Below are 14365 nucleotides of genomic sequence, written 5' to 3' on the forward strand. Positions count from 1 at the left end.
AAAAAATGTTTTATTTTGCATTTAACTTCATGAGACATAGCAATAAACACAGGAGAGCTTTGTTTCTGTTCTGTTAAGACTGTAGTAACATCATTCATGTTAAGACATCTTCAAAAGAGCTCTACTAGTCAAACACTGTTCCTTTACCTGCACTGAGCAAATCACCTGTCAGCAGTCACATATGGCTGTACAGGACACAGTGTTCACCGCTCACTAAGCAAAAAAGGTTCCCAGCTTCATTACAAAATTTATCATCTGCTTTCCATTTCAGGAACATCTAGGTCATAGTGACAATAGGTCAGACTTTGGCTTATCCTTTAAACAAGATCACAGTACACAGACCAAGCAAATCCATTCCTCCCTTTGGAATCTAGACTACAGTCAGTTAAAACCCCAGGAATGGAAAGAACTGGCCCTGTTCTGGAAGTTCACAGATGAACAAATCGAAGCTGTTGAAGAACAGGACAGGTAACAATATCTGAATGGCTAGACATAATATATAAGTTATATAAACCACAAGGCATATAGTTGCTTTTTTAACTATGTATCACAGATACACACTGGTCATACTGCTTTTATTTGATTTATGAAAAAGAGCAGTGAATGGATACAAGCCTTGTCCCTGAGTCCTGGGAAGCAGTGCTGTAGAAGTACAGGCCACTTTTCCCTCTTGGCCTGAAGGAACCTTCATCTCTGGAAAGCAAAAAGAACAGTGAGCAGCATGGAAGGGTCTTGCAGGTCACGTGCTGCTGCAGCGAGGACCTTGTGAAACAGAAGTTTCTGTTGTCAGGCATCTCTAGTGCTGAGAAATCAATATTTCTACAGCACACATTGAACTTGTGGAAATATATCTTGGAGTAATAGTAAACAAGTTAGGCAAAAATGAAAGGAAAAAATATTAATTTTAAGATGTATTAGCTTTTTTCCCCCCTTTCCATTAGCCTTGGGATAAAACTAGGGATTTTTGTTTGGGGGTTTTTTTTGGGTGGTTTTTTGTTTGGTTGTGGGGTTTTTTTAACCTTTGTAAGTCTCAGTCTTCATTTTGCTTCTAGGTGAGAAAGGAAATAAGAGTAAAGGAGTAGGTTTTAAAACCTCTTGGAACTCTTAAAAGTGCAAAAGCACAAAATACACTGTTTCCAGCATATGGAACAGACAAATGCTTTGTGTATTGCATGGGGGAGTAGTTAAGGAATATGGAAACAGAATGTTGCTCATCTGGTTACATGGTATATTACTGGCTCATCAGGATCCTGTCAAGCATATATATGAAGATCTGGTGGAAGCAGGATTTCAACCTTTAGCTGGTAAGTTGTTTTGTAGCATACTGAAACAAGGATCTAAAGCAATCATAAGGTTTTAGCATGTGTCACTAATCAACTGTAAGTTTTGCAAATTTCTTAATATATGGAAGGTTATTGATTACATTATTAGTTTTACTTTAGTATAGAATTCTTTAGCCTAATAACTGTGTGATTATGTTTAGTGGCCTACTGTCATAGTCCTTAGGCTGTATTTCCTCAATGCTAACATTGTAACTACGTGTAGACGGTTAATCACGACTAAAGCAGGCCTCATGAAAATTAAAACAAAGAAGAGTTAAGAGCAAGGACTGAGAGATTAAAGAGAACAGAGAAGATATCTTAACCTTGAGCGTAGAGACAGACTGGCAGGAGTGCTCTAACAAGAATGATAAGAAGGAACCGCTTGGCTGGACAACAGAAGGGGCAAACATCCAAGAAGAAGAAATTATCCTCAAGAGACCTGTGACCATAAAAGGGAAAAAGGAGTAGGGGGCTAACTCCCCAAACAACCACCCGAGATCCCCATGCATGCGTAGTGTAGTTTTGCAATGCCAGCATTATGTAGATGTAGTAGATAAGCAAGGAGGCGGTGATTTCTCAGAAAATGTGTGAATATTCATGTCTTTAAGGTATATAAAGGATGAACTTTTGTTTCAGCGCATGCATGTTAGGAGGAGATATCCCCCATGTGTCCAGCGCTGCAATAAAGATGTTTGCTTAATAACACTTTGACGTTATTGAGTTTAAATTTCTTAAGTTTGAATTTCTTTGAATCAATACAGAGCACATTATACTGTCCTCTGCGAGAGTGCAGTGCATTGCTGAGGTCCCTACCTGTGCTGGGAAAATGTGACTGTGGCACAGCTGGAAGACACTCTCTTCCTTTCTGGGAATCTGCCCTTGCTGGAGGGTGACGTTGGTTGAGGAAGAGAGTTCAAGTGAGACTTGAAATTTCTAAAGGAAGATAAAAACATGCAAACTTCGCTTCCCTCCTTTGTCCTGCAAACACGGTTAAAATGCAATCATCCATCCTTCAGTTAGATTAGTGCTGACCTTGTAAAAAGCAGAGCATATCAAGCAAGTGTTTTCTCCTCTTATCAGAGATCAGAGCTGAAAGTAGCACTGACATGGACACCAAAAAATGTGCAATTTCATGAGTTCATCAATAAAACAGGGCATAGATGATGGAATTACATGCCAGATGGAAAGTAACTTGCAAATACAGTTAATATGTTTTCTGGAAACAAAAAAACTGTTTTGAAATTGTGTGACTTCTTACAAGCTAGAAGAACTTGTACTCCTGAAATACTGGTTAGTTCTTTCTCATATGCTTTGCTATACAACGATTTAGAGATTTTATGAGTGAATGGCTGGCAATTTATGACTATACTGCTAAGAAAGAACCATCCCCCTACAATTTCTACACCTGACTTAACATTGATATAATAATTCCATATTGGAACTGCACAATTAAGCTATTTTGTGTTTGACAAGAAATGTAAATGAGATGTTTTCCAGCTGAAAGAAATTAAATTTAATAAGTAAAAATTATGCATATAAATCAACACTGTCAGAAATAGGTTGTCACCTGGCCTCATTTGGGATTCAGGTTTTTATAAAGGCTTGCTAAGATTGTAGTGTTCTTGTCCAAAGAGGGTTTTTCTCTTGTTTAATTAGTGCTAGGATTAGGACAAGCCTTTCTTCTTCAGCATTTTTGTAGTGAAAATATACAAAAACGTCATGTCTAAAACCATGTGTGACTGGCTGCAGAATTTTCTATCATGACATAACATTGTATACATACTCAAAAATTAACATTTAATACTTAACACATTTAGCAATTATTTACCTATTTCTTGTTCATGTCTCAAATTAATATTTGTTAGTGTCCTACTGAACATGTTTAAAGGTTTTCTAATTACTTAATATATTTCACATCTGAAAAAAATATGTAAAATGTCAATCTTTGTAGTCTCCTCTATAACAAAATAGAAAAAGTTTTATCACGCAATGAAAGAATTGAAATATTGCCTTGTCTATTTATATATAGATAGCATCATTTTGTACTGAACCTTACTGTTTGTATTAAAGAGATGATAATCCATATCTTAGTCTGAAGTCTTACACCTAACTGCCTTCTCGTGTGCAACCTGATGGCTGCAGAGCATCACAGGAGAGTGAAGAACAGCATAGTAAATCCCCAGGTTTTGGAACTAGGGGTCTAAGATCCTGACAGGTGATGCATCAAGTCAAGCAACACTACCTTGAAAAATGAGAACACTTAATAATTTGATGGACTCAGTACCTCACCTGGTCCATGTCGCACCCTGGGGGTGAAGGCTACCACCCTCTTATTATTCATTTAAGTATACTGTTGTAGGATATAACTAAAATGCATGTCAACTACATGTAGCTGCATATGCAACAAAAATTAATTTTCATTTGAAAGTAGATGTTAGTAACATTGGAACCAAAGAGCTTCAGACAAAAAAAAAAAAAATCACATTTTAACCTTTATTTAAAAGTGCACAGAAGTTTCCTTAAATAAAAGGTATTTATCTTAATAAAATAAGTTCTCAAATAGTTTGGAGATAGAACAACTTTTCAAGTTCTTTTCCTTCCCCTCCAGATTCTTACTATAAGCACTTTTACTTCTTTTACTTGTTTCAAGTCTTTATTTTTTTTTAGAAAAAGGGTAAAAACATGACACATACTTTAAGCCTTACTACATCAAATATGAAAAGACTAGGAAAACGTTTAAGTTGTACCTTGATAAAAGCCCCCACCAGTGAGGAGTCGAGCTACTCCAGTGCCATCCCGGTCCACAAGGGAGCAGCAGATCTTGGCATACGAGGGGATTTCCTGAAACAGGAAAATGCCCAGGCACCACAGTGCAGCCACAGCTCTCTCAACAAATGCTGACAACGCCTGGCCATTGCCAGAGCAACCACCCCCCCAAAAAAAAAACAACCAAACAAACCAACCCACAACAGCCTAAGGAATGCAAACAACGAGGGCATGGTACGGTAGTTTCCATAGAAGAGCATCATCACCTTACCAGCTCAAAAGGTCAGGTCAATCAATGGCCATCACCCTCCCAGAAGGAGCTTATCTGTGGTAACCACCTGATAGAAAGCAATAACCTCTACACTCACCAGAGCTGATATGGCTGTTCAGTCAGAGCTCCCACAAACACATGCAGCCAAGTAGACCTCAGGCTGCAGGGAGTGCCAGAGCCTTTTACTAGTACCTGATGGCAGTAGTGAGAACACCTGTGTGAGGTGTGACCAAGTAGATGATCTACTCAGCCTGGTGGTAGAGCTATAAAAGGAAGTAAAAAAGTTAAGGAGCATCAGGGAGTCTGAGAAAGAGATAGGGTGGTGGGATCCTGCTCTGCTTTCCCTGAGACAGAAACAGCTACCAGAAAAAACATAAAATCAAAGGGATCTTCCACCCACCAGTCAGAAGGTGGTAACTAAAAGGAAAGGAGTGAGTGGAGACAAGTCTACACTTGGGGCAGCAGGCAACCCCCCTCCTTGCCCACCTTGTCTTCCCAGGTGCCTCTGTACAACAGGTATGAGGCTCTGGATGTGGAAGGCCAGTCCATAGATGAAGTGGACAATGGTCCAGATACACTGGAGGTGCTGCTAAGGTCAGAAAAGCCTACCCCCCCCCCCCCCCCATCATGACCACCTTCAGGAGGAAGAAAAGACGGGTTATAGTTGTAGGTGACTTCTTTCTGAGGTGAGCTGAAGGTCCCATATGCTGGACAGACCCTCCTCTTAGGGAAGTCTGCTGCCTCCCTGGGGCCCAGGTTAAGGACATCACTAAGAAACTTCCTAGCCTGGTGCGGCCCTCAGACTATTACCCGCTACTGCTCTTCCATGTGGGTGGAGATGAAACTGCAAGTCTCGGTCCATGGGTGATCAAAAGAGACTTCAGGGCCTTGGGATGGTTGGTAAGGGAATCTGGAGCACAGATTATTTTTTCTTCCCTCCTTCCAGTTGCAGGCAGCAAGATAGGGAACAAACAGGCCCAGTCTATTAATACATGGCTCTGTAACTGGTGCCACTGCCACCATTTTGGGTTTTTTGATAATGGGAGGGCCTATATGGCACCCGGCTTGCTGGCGTCAGATGGGATTCACCTTTCTCAAAGGGGGAGGAGAGTCTTTGCTTGCAAGCAAGCGGGGCTTATTGATGGGGCTTTAAACTAGACTTGAAGGGGGAGTGGGATAATATCAGGCTCACCCATAACAAGCTGTGGGATGACACACCAAGGTTAGAGGGATGGGGTGCTAGCGAGCCCCCTCAGCCTGTTGCACCAGAGAAAGACTTCAGAGGAACTAAAAGAGGTTCTTCTAAGAGGGTGACACGGCTGACAGCCCAGCTGAAGTGCCTCTACACCAATGCATGCAGCGTGGACAACAAACAGGAGGAGTTGGAAGCCATTGTGCTGCTAGAAAGCTATGACCTGGTTTCCATTACTGAAACTTGGTGGGATGAATCCCATGACTGGAGCACAGCTATCAAGCGCTACAGGCTGTTCAGAAGGGACAAGCGAGGAAGGAAGGGAGGAGGCATTGCCCTCTACATCAAGAAATGAATTGAGTGTGAAGAGCTGTCTCTGAAGAATAGTCACAAACAGGTTGAAAGCTGTAAGAATCAGAAACTGAGGCAACAAAGGGAACACTGTGGCTGGTGTCTACTACAGGCCACCCGATCAAGGGGAGTCTATTGATGAAGCCTTCTTACCCCAGCTACAGGGAGGCATCGCACTCGCAGGCTGGCTCTTGTCCTGTTGGGGGACTGCAACCACCCTGACATCTGCTGGAAAAGTAGTGGGGCAAGCTGTGGGCAATCCAGGAGACTCCTGGAATGCATTAAGGATAACTTCTTAAGCCAGGTAATAGACATCCCTACCAGAGGGGATGCCATACTGGACCTGTTGGTCACCAATGCATGTGAACTAATTGGTGACGTCAAGACTGGAGGCAGCCTGGGCTGCAGTGATCATGCACTGGTGGAGTTTGCAGTCCTGAGGGATGTGGGGCAGGCGAAGAGTGAAGTCAGGACCCTGAATTTTAGGAAAGCAAACTTCCAGCTCTTCAGGGAGTTAGTCAATAGGACCTCCTGGGAAACTGCCCTCAGGGACAAGGGAGCAGAACAGAGCTGGCAGATCTTTAAGGATGCTTTCCATAGAGTGCAAGAACTCTCTATCCCCAGGTGTAAGAAATCAGGAAAGGAAGGCAAGAGACTGGCATGGCTGAGTGGAGACCTGCTGGTCAAACTAAAGGGCAAGAAGGAAATGCACAGGCCGTGGAAGGTATCCTGGGAAGAAAACAGGGGCACTGCCTGGTTGTATAGGGATGGGGTCAGGAAGGCCAAGGCATGGCAGGAGCTGAACTTGGCAAGGGATGCAAAGAATAATAAGAAGGGCTTCTACAGATATGTCAGGCAGAAAAGGAAAGTCAAAGAAAGCACACCCTCTTTGATGAGCAAGACTGGCAGACTGGTAACAATGGATGAGAAGAAGGCTGAGGTACTTGATGACTTCTTTGCCTCAGTCTTCACTGGCAGTCTCTCTTCCCACACCTCTTGAGTGGATGGACTGCAAGACAGGGACTGGAGGAGTGAAGTCCCTCCCACTGTAAGAGAAGATCAGGTTTGAGACCACCTGAGGAACCTGAACATTCACAAGTCTACTGGACCTGATAAGGTGCATCCCAGAGTCCTGAGGGAATTGGCTGATGTAGTTGCCAAGACTGTCTCCATGATATTTGAACAGTCCTGGCAGTCCGGTGAAGTCCCTGCTGGTGACTGGAAAAAGGGAAACGTTGCACCCACTTTCAAAAATGGTAGCAAGGAGGACCCTGGGAACTACTGGCCTGTCAGCCTCACCTCTGTGCCTGGGAAGATCATGGAGCAGATCCTCCTAGAAGCTATGCCAAGGCACACAGAGGACAGGGAGGTGATTCAAGACAGCCAGCATGGCTTCACCAAGGGCAAGTCTTGCCTGACCAACCTAGTGGCCTTCTATGATGGAGTGACTACATCAGTGGACAAGGGAAGAGCTACCGATGTCATCTACCTGGACTTATGTAAGGCCTTTGACATGGTCCCCTGTTGGGATCACCCTGCAAGGGCTCGACCTTAAGGAGAAGGAGCTGTGGCATTGAGAAGTTGGTAAACAGCTGGACACCTGCAGGGCTCAGCCTTGAGGAGAAGGAGCTGTAGTAAACAACTAAGAGGAAGCAAAGGAGTGCATGGACACCTGCAGGCAGTAAATCCTGACTGTGTGAGAGGCGCGTGGACAGTGTGTGATATTTTGTACATAGCCAATTGCAATAATGTGTGTAACAAGCTGTAACCAATCATGAGTGTGTGCGCGGTGACTAAACAAAAATTATGATATATATTGGAGTCAGACAAGACAATAAACGGCTCTCATAGAGCTGTGAAGTCCATCTTTCTCCCGCAACTGGTGACCCCGACGTGATACGATCTATGGGATCTCATCGCTGAACACCGGTCGAGCGCAGAGGACGCCGCGCGAGAAGCCCGGTTGGAAGAATTGCAGTCAGCGGGACTGACGCAAGGAAAAAGAAAAAGGAATACGTTGCAACGGAAAAGCACCCAGCGAGGTGAGGTGAGCAACCAGGGCGGCATGGGGCAGAACACATCGCATGAATAAGGGGTGCTAGTCAGACTCCTGCTGCATATACTGTCTAAGAGAGGACTGAAATATGATGAATATACACTTAAAAGGCTCCTAATTTGGTGCCGAAAGAAAGGGTACCCCCCCGATCCGTCTGTGGCGTTTAAGGCAGAGACGTGGGAGGAGATAGGAAAAATGTTATGGGAACATATTGGGAACGGAGATAAAACCGCCGCAGAGTTAGTGACGGCATGGAAATTGATATCAACCACATTAAAAGCCTTGAAGGCAGAGAGAAAATCTGCAGCTGGTATGGAGGAGGCTGTTAAACCGCCTTCAACCAATCCCTTTTTAACCGAGTCAGAGGGTCCAGGACCTTCGACGACTCCGACTGCACCTCCTGAGGTGCCAGATGCACCGGGTGAACCGGCTGCATTAGATAAGTCAGAGAAACAGATCTACAATGATATATGTGAGGGCAAGATGGGACAACGTTGCCCAGAACAATGTACTCAATGTTCCCCTGTGTGCCCATGTGAAAGATCGATGGGGCGGGTCTCGAAAGGAGATGGGCAAGCAGCAGAGCTAGCAACAACATGGCGATTGCTATTCGACACTGTTTTGAAGAGCCAGGGGCTAGCAGCAGACTCTGCAACAGCTTTTGAGCTAGATACTTGGGCGAAAGCAGGGAAGTTGGTGTTTGACGCAGCCTCCAAAGGGGATCATACGGCTGCGAAAGTGTTAACAACCTGGCGATTAGTCAGAGACTCTATAAAGGCGATAAAATCAGAGCGGACAGCGGCGGCAGCAGCTGCTGCTGCCACAGCCCCAGGAGAGAAGGGAGGCCGAGCTGGGGATGATAAGAATGAGCGACCCCCGCCCACACCCCCCACCCGCGCCCCCACCCCACCGCTAAAGACCAGAAGATCCTGTCACACGTCCCATGGATGCAGAGTCCGACTCCGACGTATCGCCAGCTGACGCTTTCGCTCTTTTGTAAGGGGAATGACGGCTCGTTGACTGTTTCAGCAGCACTCCCTGGACGGTCAAGAGCAGGAACTTCAATATGCCATATTTATAAAACGGTGTTGTGGGTTTGTTCTATGTCGTTGTAATTATTGTCACAAATGTATCATTTCTTTTGCCAGGAATCAAAGAGTATATTTGAATAAGACACGCTCCCCACGGTGTATATGGTGTAACAGAGTTGGGGGGATAGAGAATTTTGGGTAACTTGCAATCTGCCAGAAGTTTTTTGGGTGCTCGAAATAGGGGAACGAAAACCTACCTACCTTAAAAATGACTTTTTGCAACAACCAAGCAGACCCAAAAGAATGGAGTTGTCATATGCTAATAGATACAGGAGCAGATGTAACCATTATTTCCAGCAGGGAATGGCCTGCAACCCGGCCAACACATAATCCAGCCCATGGGTTGATTGGGGTCGGAGGCGTCTCTAATACCATGCAAAGTTCAGTACTCTTGCAATGTAAGAACCCAGATGGGTATACAGTAACAGTAAAACCATATGTAGCTCCGATCCCAATCAATTTGCTAGGGAGAGACGTTTTGGGACAAATGAGTTGTGTTCTAAGTAGCACTCCTGAACATTTTGTGGAGCGGTGTCGTGGTTTAGCCCCAGCCGGCAACTAAGCACCACACAGCTGCTTGCTCACTCACTCCCCCTCCCACAGTGGGACGGGGGAGAGAATTAGGAAAAAAACCTCATGGGTTGAGATAAACACGGCTTAATAGGACAGAAAGAAATAAGGAAACAACAATGATAATACCGACAGAGGAATGTACAAGAACAAGTGATGCCCAATACAGCAATTGCTCACCACCTGGCGATCGACGGCCCGTCCCCGAGCAGCGATTTCCGCTCCCCGGCCAACTCCAGTTTATGTACTGGGCATGACGTCGTATGGTAGGGAATATCTCTTTGGCCAGCCTGGGTCAGCTGTCCTGGCCGTGTCCCCTCCCAGCTCCCCGTGCACCCCCAGCCTCCTTGCTGGCAGGCCAGCACAAGAAGCTGGGCTGTCCTTGACTGCTCAGCAACAACCCAAAACATCAGCACATTATCAACAGTTTCTCATCCCAAATCCAAAACACAGTCTCACACTAGCTTCTGTGAAGAAAACCAGCTCTATCCTGGCTGAAACCAGGACAAGCAGCCATTGAGGAGCGACTGACATTCAAATTGACATGGAAAACTGATACACCGGTTTGGGTGGATCAATGGCCGCTATCTCAAGAAAAGGTCGCTAAGCTACAGGAATTGATAAAAGAGGAATTAGAAAAGAAACATATTAAACCCGCTACAAGTCCATGGAATACACCTGTATTTGTAATTCCTAAAAAAAAAAATTTTTCCACAGAATGTCATGTTGAGAACCGAAATCAGAACATTGAATGATGTTCAAAAATTAGTGGGAGATTTGAATTGGATTCGTAATATTTGTGGAATAACAAATGTAGAAATGACACCATTGTTGAATCTGTTATCAGGACTTTGGAAGATTTAAAAATGTTCATGTTTCAATTGATTGCTATTCTGCAGTAGTTTGGGCCACTGCACAAACAGGAGAAACTAGTAGGCATGTACAAAAGCATTTGCGAGCTGCATTCGCAGCCCATGGTATACCCCTACAAATTAAAACCGATAATGGTCCTTGTTATGTAGCCCAGTCAACCCAAAGATTTTTTGCTCAATGGGGAGTGACGCATGTTACTGGAATACCGCATTCCCCAACTGGACAAGCTATTGTTGAACGAATGAATCATTCCCTGAAGCGTTTCTTGCAAAAACAAAAAGGGAGAGAGGCTATCACACCACCCCAAGAACGTTTGAATAAAGCCTTATATGTGTTAAATTATTTGCGTCTAGCAGAAGGAGAAACAGTGCCTCCCACAATAAAACATGTAAAAGGAATGACAGGAAGTCTGTTTGAGTTAACACAAAATGTGCAAGTAAAAGTTAAAAATTTGGAAAAGAATATGTGGGAAGGACCTTTTCAACTGCTAACCTGGGGACGAGGTTATGCTTGTGTCATTACAGATTCTGGAACTCGTTGGGTACCCGCAAAATGGGTAAAACCATGGGCAAAACAGTCACCATCGTTGTCGTCAGACACATCTTGACACTATCAGGTGTCATCGCAATCTGGATGCCACCTCAGCCAAAAGAAAATGTATGGGTAACATTAGCAAATCAAACAGGACAGGACACCATCTGTCTGTCTCTTTCCTCCTTGGGCAATCCCTTTTCAATCTGCCAGAAGGGTTATGGTGGCTGTGTGGAGATCAATTGGCTGGGTAACAGCTGCCCGGGAACTGGTCAGGGGACTGTACCATGGGCATCCTAGTTCCTAATTTGCAAATAATTAATCAGACTGAAATCAGCGGTATCATTAGAGGAACATGGAAAGCTTTTAGGGCAAAGCGCTCTATAACTACAAATCCTTTGGTGAGATATAATACTGGTTTTCATAGCTTTGTGCAGGCGCTTTTTCCATCGCTAGGAGTAGTACAGCTAGAAAAAGCAATAGTTAACTTGGCAGAAATGGAAATTATTGCTAATTGCACTGTAGACGCGATTTTAGGCTTGCAGCTGTATACAGAGGGGTTAACATGGAATTTTGGCCTGTGAGAAAACTGCAGTTAGCATAGGAGGAAACAGATGGCTGGGTAAGAAATAGATACTATGCTGGGTGAGAGAAAACAGCCCACAGAGATAAGAAAGTTGATCAAGGTTAGGGGAGGATGTGGAAGACGTGCAGTAACGGAGGAATATAAAGCACAATTCACAATTTTGTTTGTCTTGTAACATTCTGCTATTGGCTTAAGCATAGTTGATATGTGACTGCTGGATTATGGTAAAATGCCGTGTGAACAAAGCCTACGAACCAATAGATGGGATGGCTGTGGCGCGTGCAGCACGTCTGGCCAGCGGGCACATGTGCCATAGGCTCCCTGTGTTGAAAGGTGGCAACCGAGGCGTGTTCCGACGCTCGCTGGCCACGTGTGTCGAAACTCGTTCCTCTGCAAATGTATAAATACCGGGATTTCCCGAAGAGCAGGGGGATCGGTGTATGGCAAGGCCACCGTTGCCTCCGTGGGGACGCCCACGTAAAGCTGGCACCTACCGACTGCTGGGCTGAGTTCGCGGCACAGGACTATACAAGAATGTACAGATGGTCCATCTTCCTCACAGTCCTCGGGTTGCGAATGATCCATCAGGTTTTGTTTATACAAAAACAAAAAGGGGGAGATGTTGGGATCACCCTGCAAGGGCTCGACCTTAAGGAGAAGGAACTGTAGCGTTGAGAAGCTGGTAAACAGCTGGACACCTGCAGGGCTCGGCCTTGAGGAGAAGGAGCTGTGGTAAACAACTAAGAGGAAGCAAAGGAGCGCATGGACACCTGCAGGCAGTAAATCCTGACTGTGTGAGAGGCGCGTGGACAGCACGTGATATTTTGTATATAGCCAATTGCAATAATGTGTGTAACAAGCTGTAACCAATCATGAGTGTGTGCGCGGTGACTAAACAAAAATTATGATATATATTGGAGTCAGACAAGACAATAAACGGCTTCGGAGTATAACTCTCATAGAGTTGTGAAGTCCATCTTTCTCCCGCAGTCCCCCACAACATCCTTCTCTCTAAAATGGAGATATATGGATTTGATGGGTGGACTGTTGGGTGGATGAGGAGTTGGTTGGATGGTCACATCCAGAGGGTAGTGGTCGACAGCTCAATGTCCAGATGGAGATCGGTGACGAGTGGTGTCCCTCAAGGGTTCATGTTGGGACCAGTACCCTTTGATATCTTCATCGATGACATAGTGGGATCGAGTGCACCCTCAGCAAGTTTGCAGGCAACACCAAGCTGAGTGGTGCGGTTGACACGCCTGAGGGATGGGATGCCATCCAGAGGGATCTGGACAAGCTTGAGGAATGGGCCTGTGTGAACCTCATGAGGTTCAACAAGGCCAAATGCAGGGTCCTGCACCTGGGTCGGGGCAACCTCCAGTATCAACACAGGCTAGGGGATGAAGGGATTGAGAACAGCCTGTTGTGGAGGCTTAGCAATACAAATTAATCAGACATTATGCTTCAATGGGACTTATTTCGAGTAAAGTCATTTCAATGCTCCAACAAACATTAGTTAAGCACCGGTTCAGGATGTCAGCAGGAACTACTACTACACAACCGACTTAAGAATTCTTAAATTTTTGGATGATGATCCAAAATGCACAATCACTCACCTAACAAGGCGAGAGCGCTCATCCTCGGGGAGTTACCTTGGGCAGCATCCCAACCCAAGAGGAGAGTCCCCAACTGCAGGCCTGCTACTCTGAGGAGGACCGACTCAATAGGCTCCATTTAGAATCATAGAATCATTATGGTTGGAAAAGCCCTTTAAGATCATCAAGTCCAACCATCAACCCAACACCACAATGCCCACTAAACCATGTCCTGAAGTGCCATGACTACACGTTTTTTGAACACTTCCAGTGATGGTGACTCCACCACCGCCCTGGGCAGCCTGTTCCAATGTTTGACCACTCTCTCAGTAAAGAAATTTTTCCTAATATCCAGTCTAAACCTTCCCTGGCGCAACTTGAGGCCATTTCCTCTTGTCCTATCGCTAGTTACTTGGGAGAAGAGACCAACGCCCACCTCGCCACAGCCCCCTTTCAGGTAGTTGTAGAGAGCGATAAGGTCTCCCCTCAGCCTCCTCTTCTCCAGACTAAACAACTCCAGTTCCCTCAGCCCCTCCTCATAAGACTTGTTCTCCAGACCCTTCACCAGCTTCGTTGACCTTCTCTGGACACGCTCCAGCACCTCAGCATCCTTCGTGTAGTGAGGGGCCCAAAACTGAACACAGTATTCGAGGGACTACGCCCTGCCCGCACACCTTCCCTGCGCAACCGCCATGCAAACTGCCGCGCCACGCCCTGTTCGCTGTGCTCCTAGTCGCTCGCGCTCCCTGGGGGCTGCTCTTGTACATGAGGTGCTTTGGCCGCCGCTGCTCTTGTCCCCGCCCATGCTGAGTCGGAGCTGCCGCTCGTCAGGAGCTCGGTCTGGCGGGGGGGCTGGGGCACCCTCTCTCTCCCTGCTCTTTTAGCCTTCGCGGTTTTGCTGCTTTAGGAAGGGTCCCCCGACGTTATCCTCCACTCTGGAGCCCTTCGCCTCGGTGGCTTTGCTGAAAAAAAAAATATATATTATACCCTAGTTGAATCTGACCTGTATATGGTCATGTTCTCATGGGTTGGAGACTCCGGTTTTTGGGTGGCAACAGTGATGCCATAGCTTAGCCTAGGGGCAGGTGTACCTGCCACACAATCCACCCCGTGACCACGGTCATAATTCGACTGGTCTCCTTGCAGTGGTGGTGCAGTCAC

The sequence above is a fragment of the Phaethon aethereus genome, assembly GCF_964289735.1.
Source record: "Phaethon aethereus genome assembly, chromosome: W".
NCBI classification, from domain to species: domain Eukaryota; kingdom Metazoa; phylum Chordata; class Aves; order Phaethontiformes; family Phaethontidae; genus Phaethon; species Phaethon aethereus.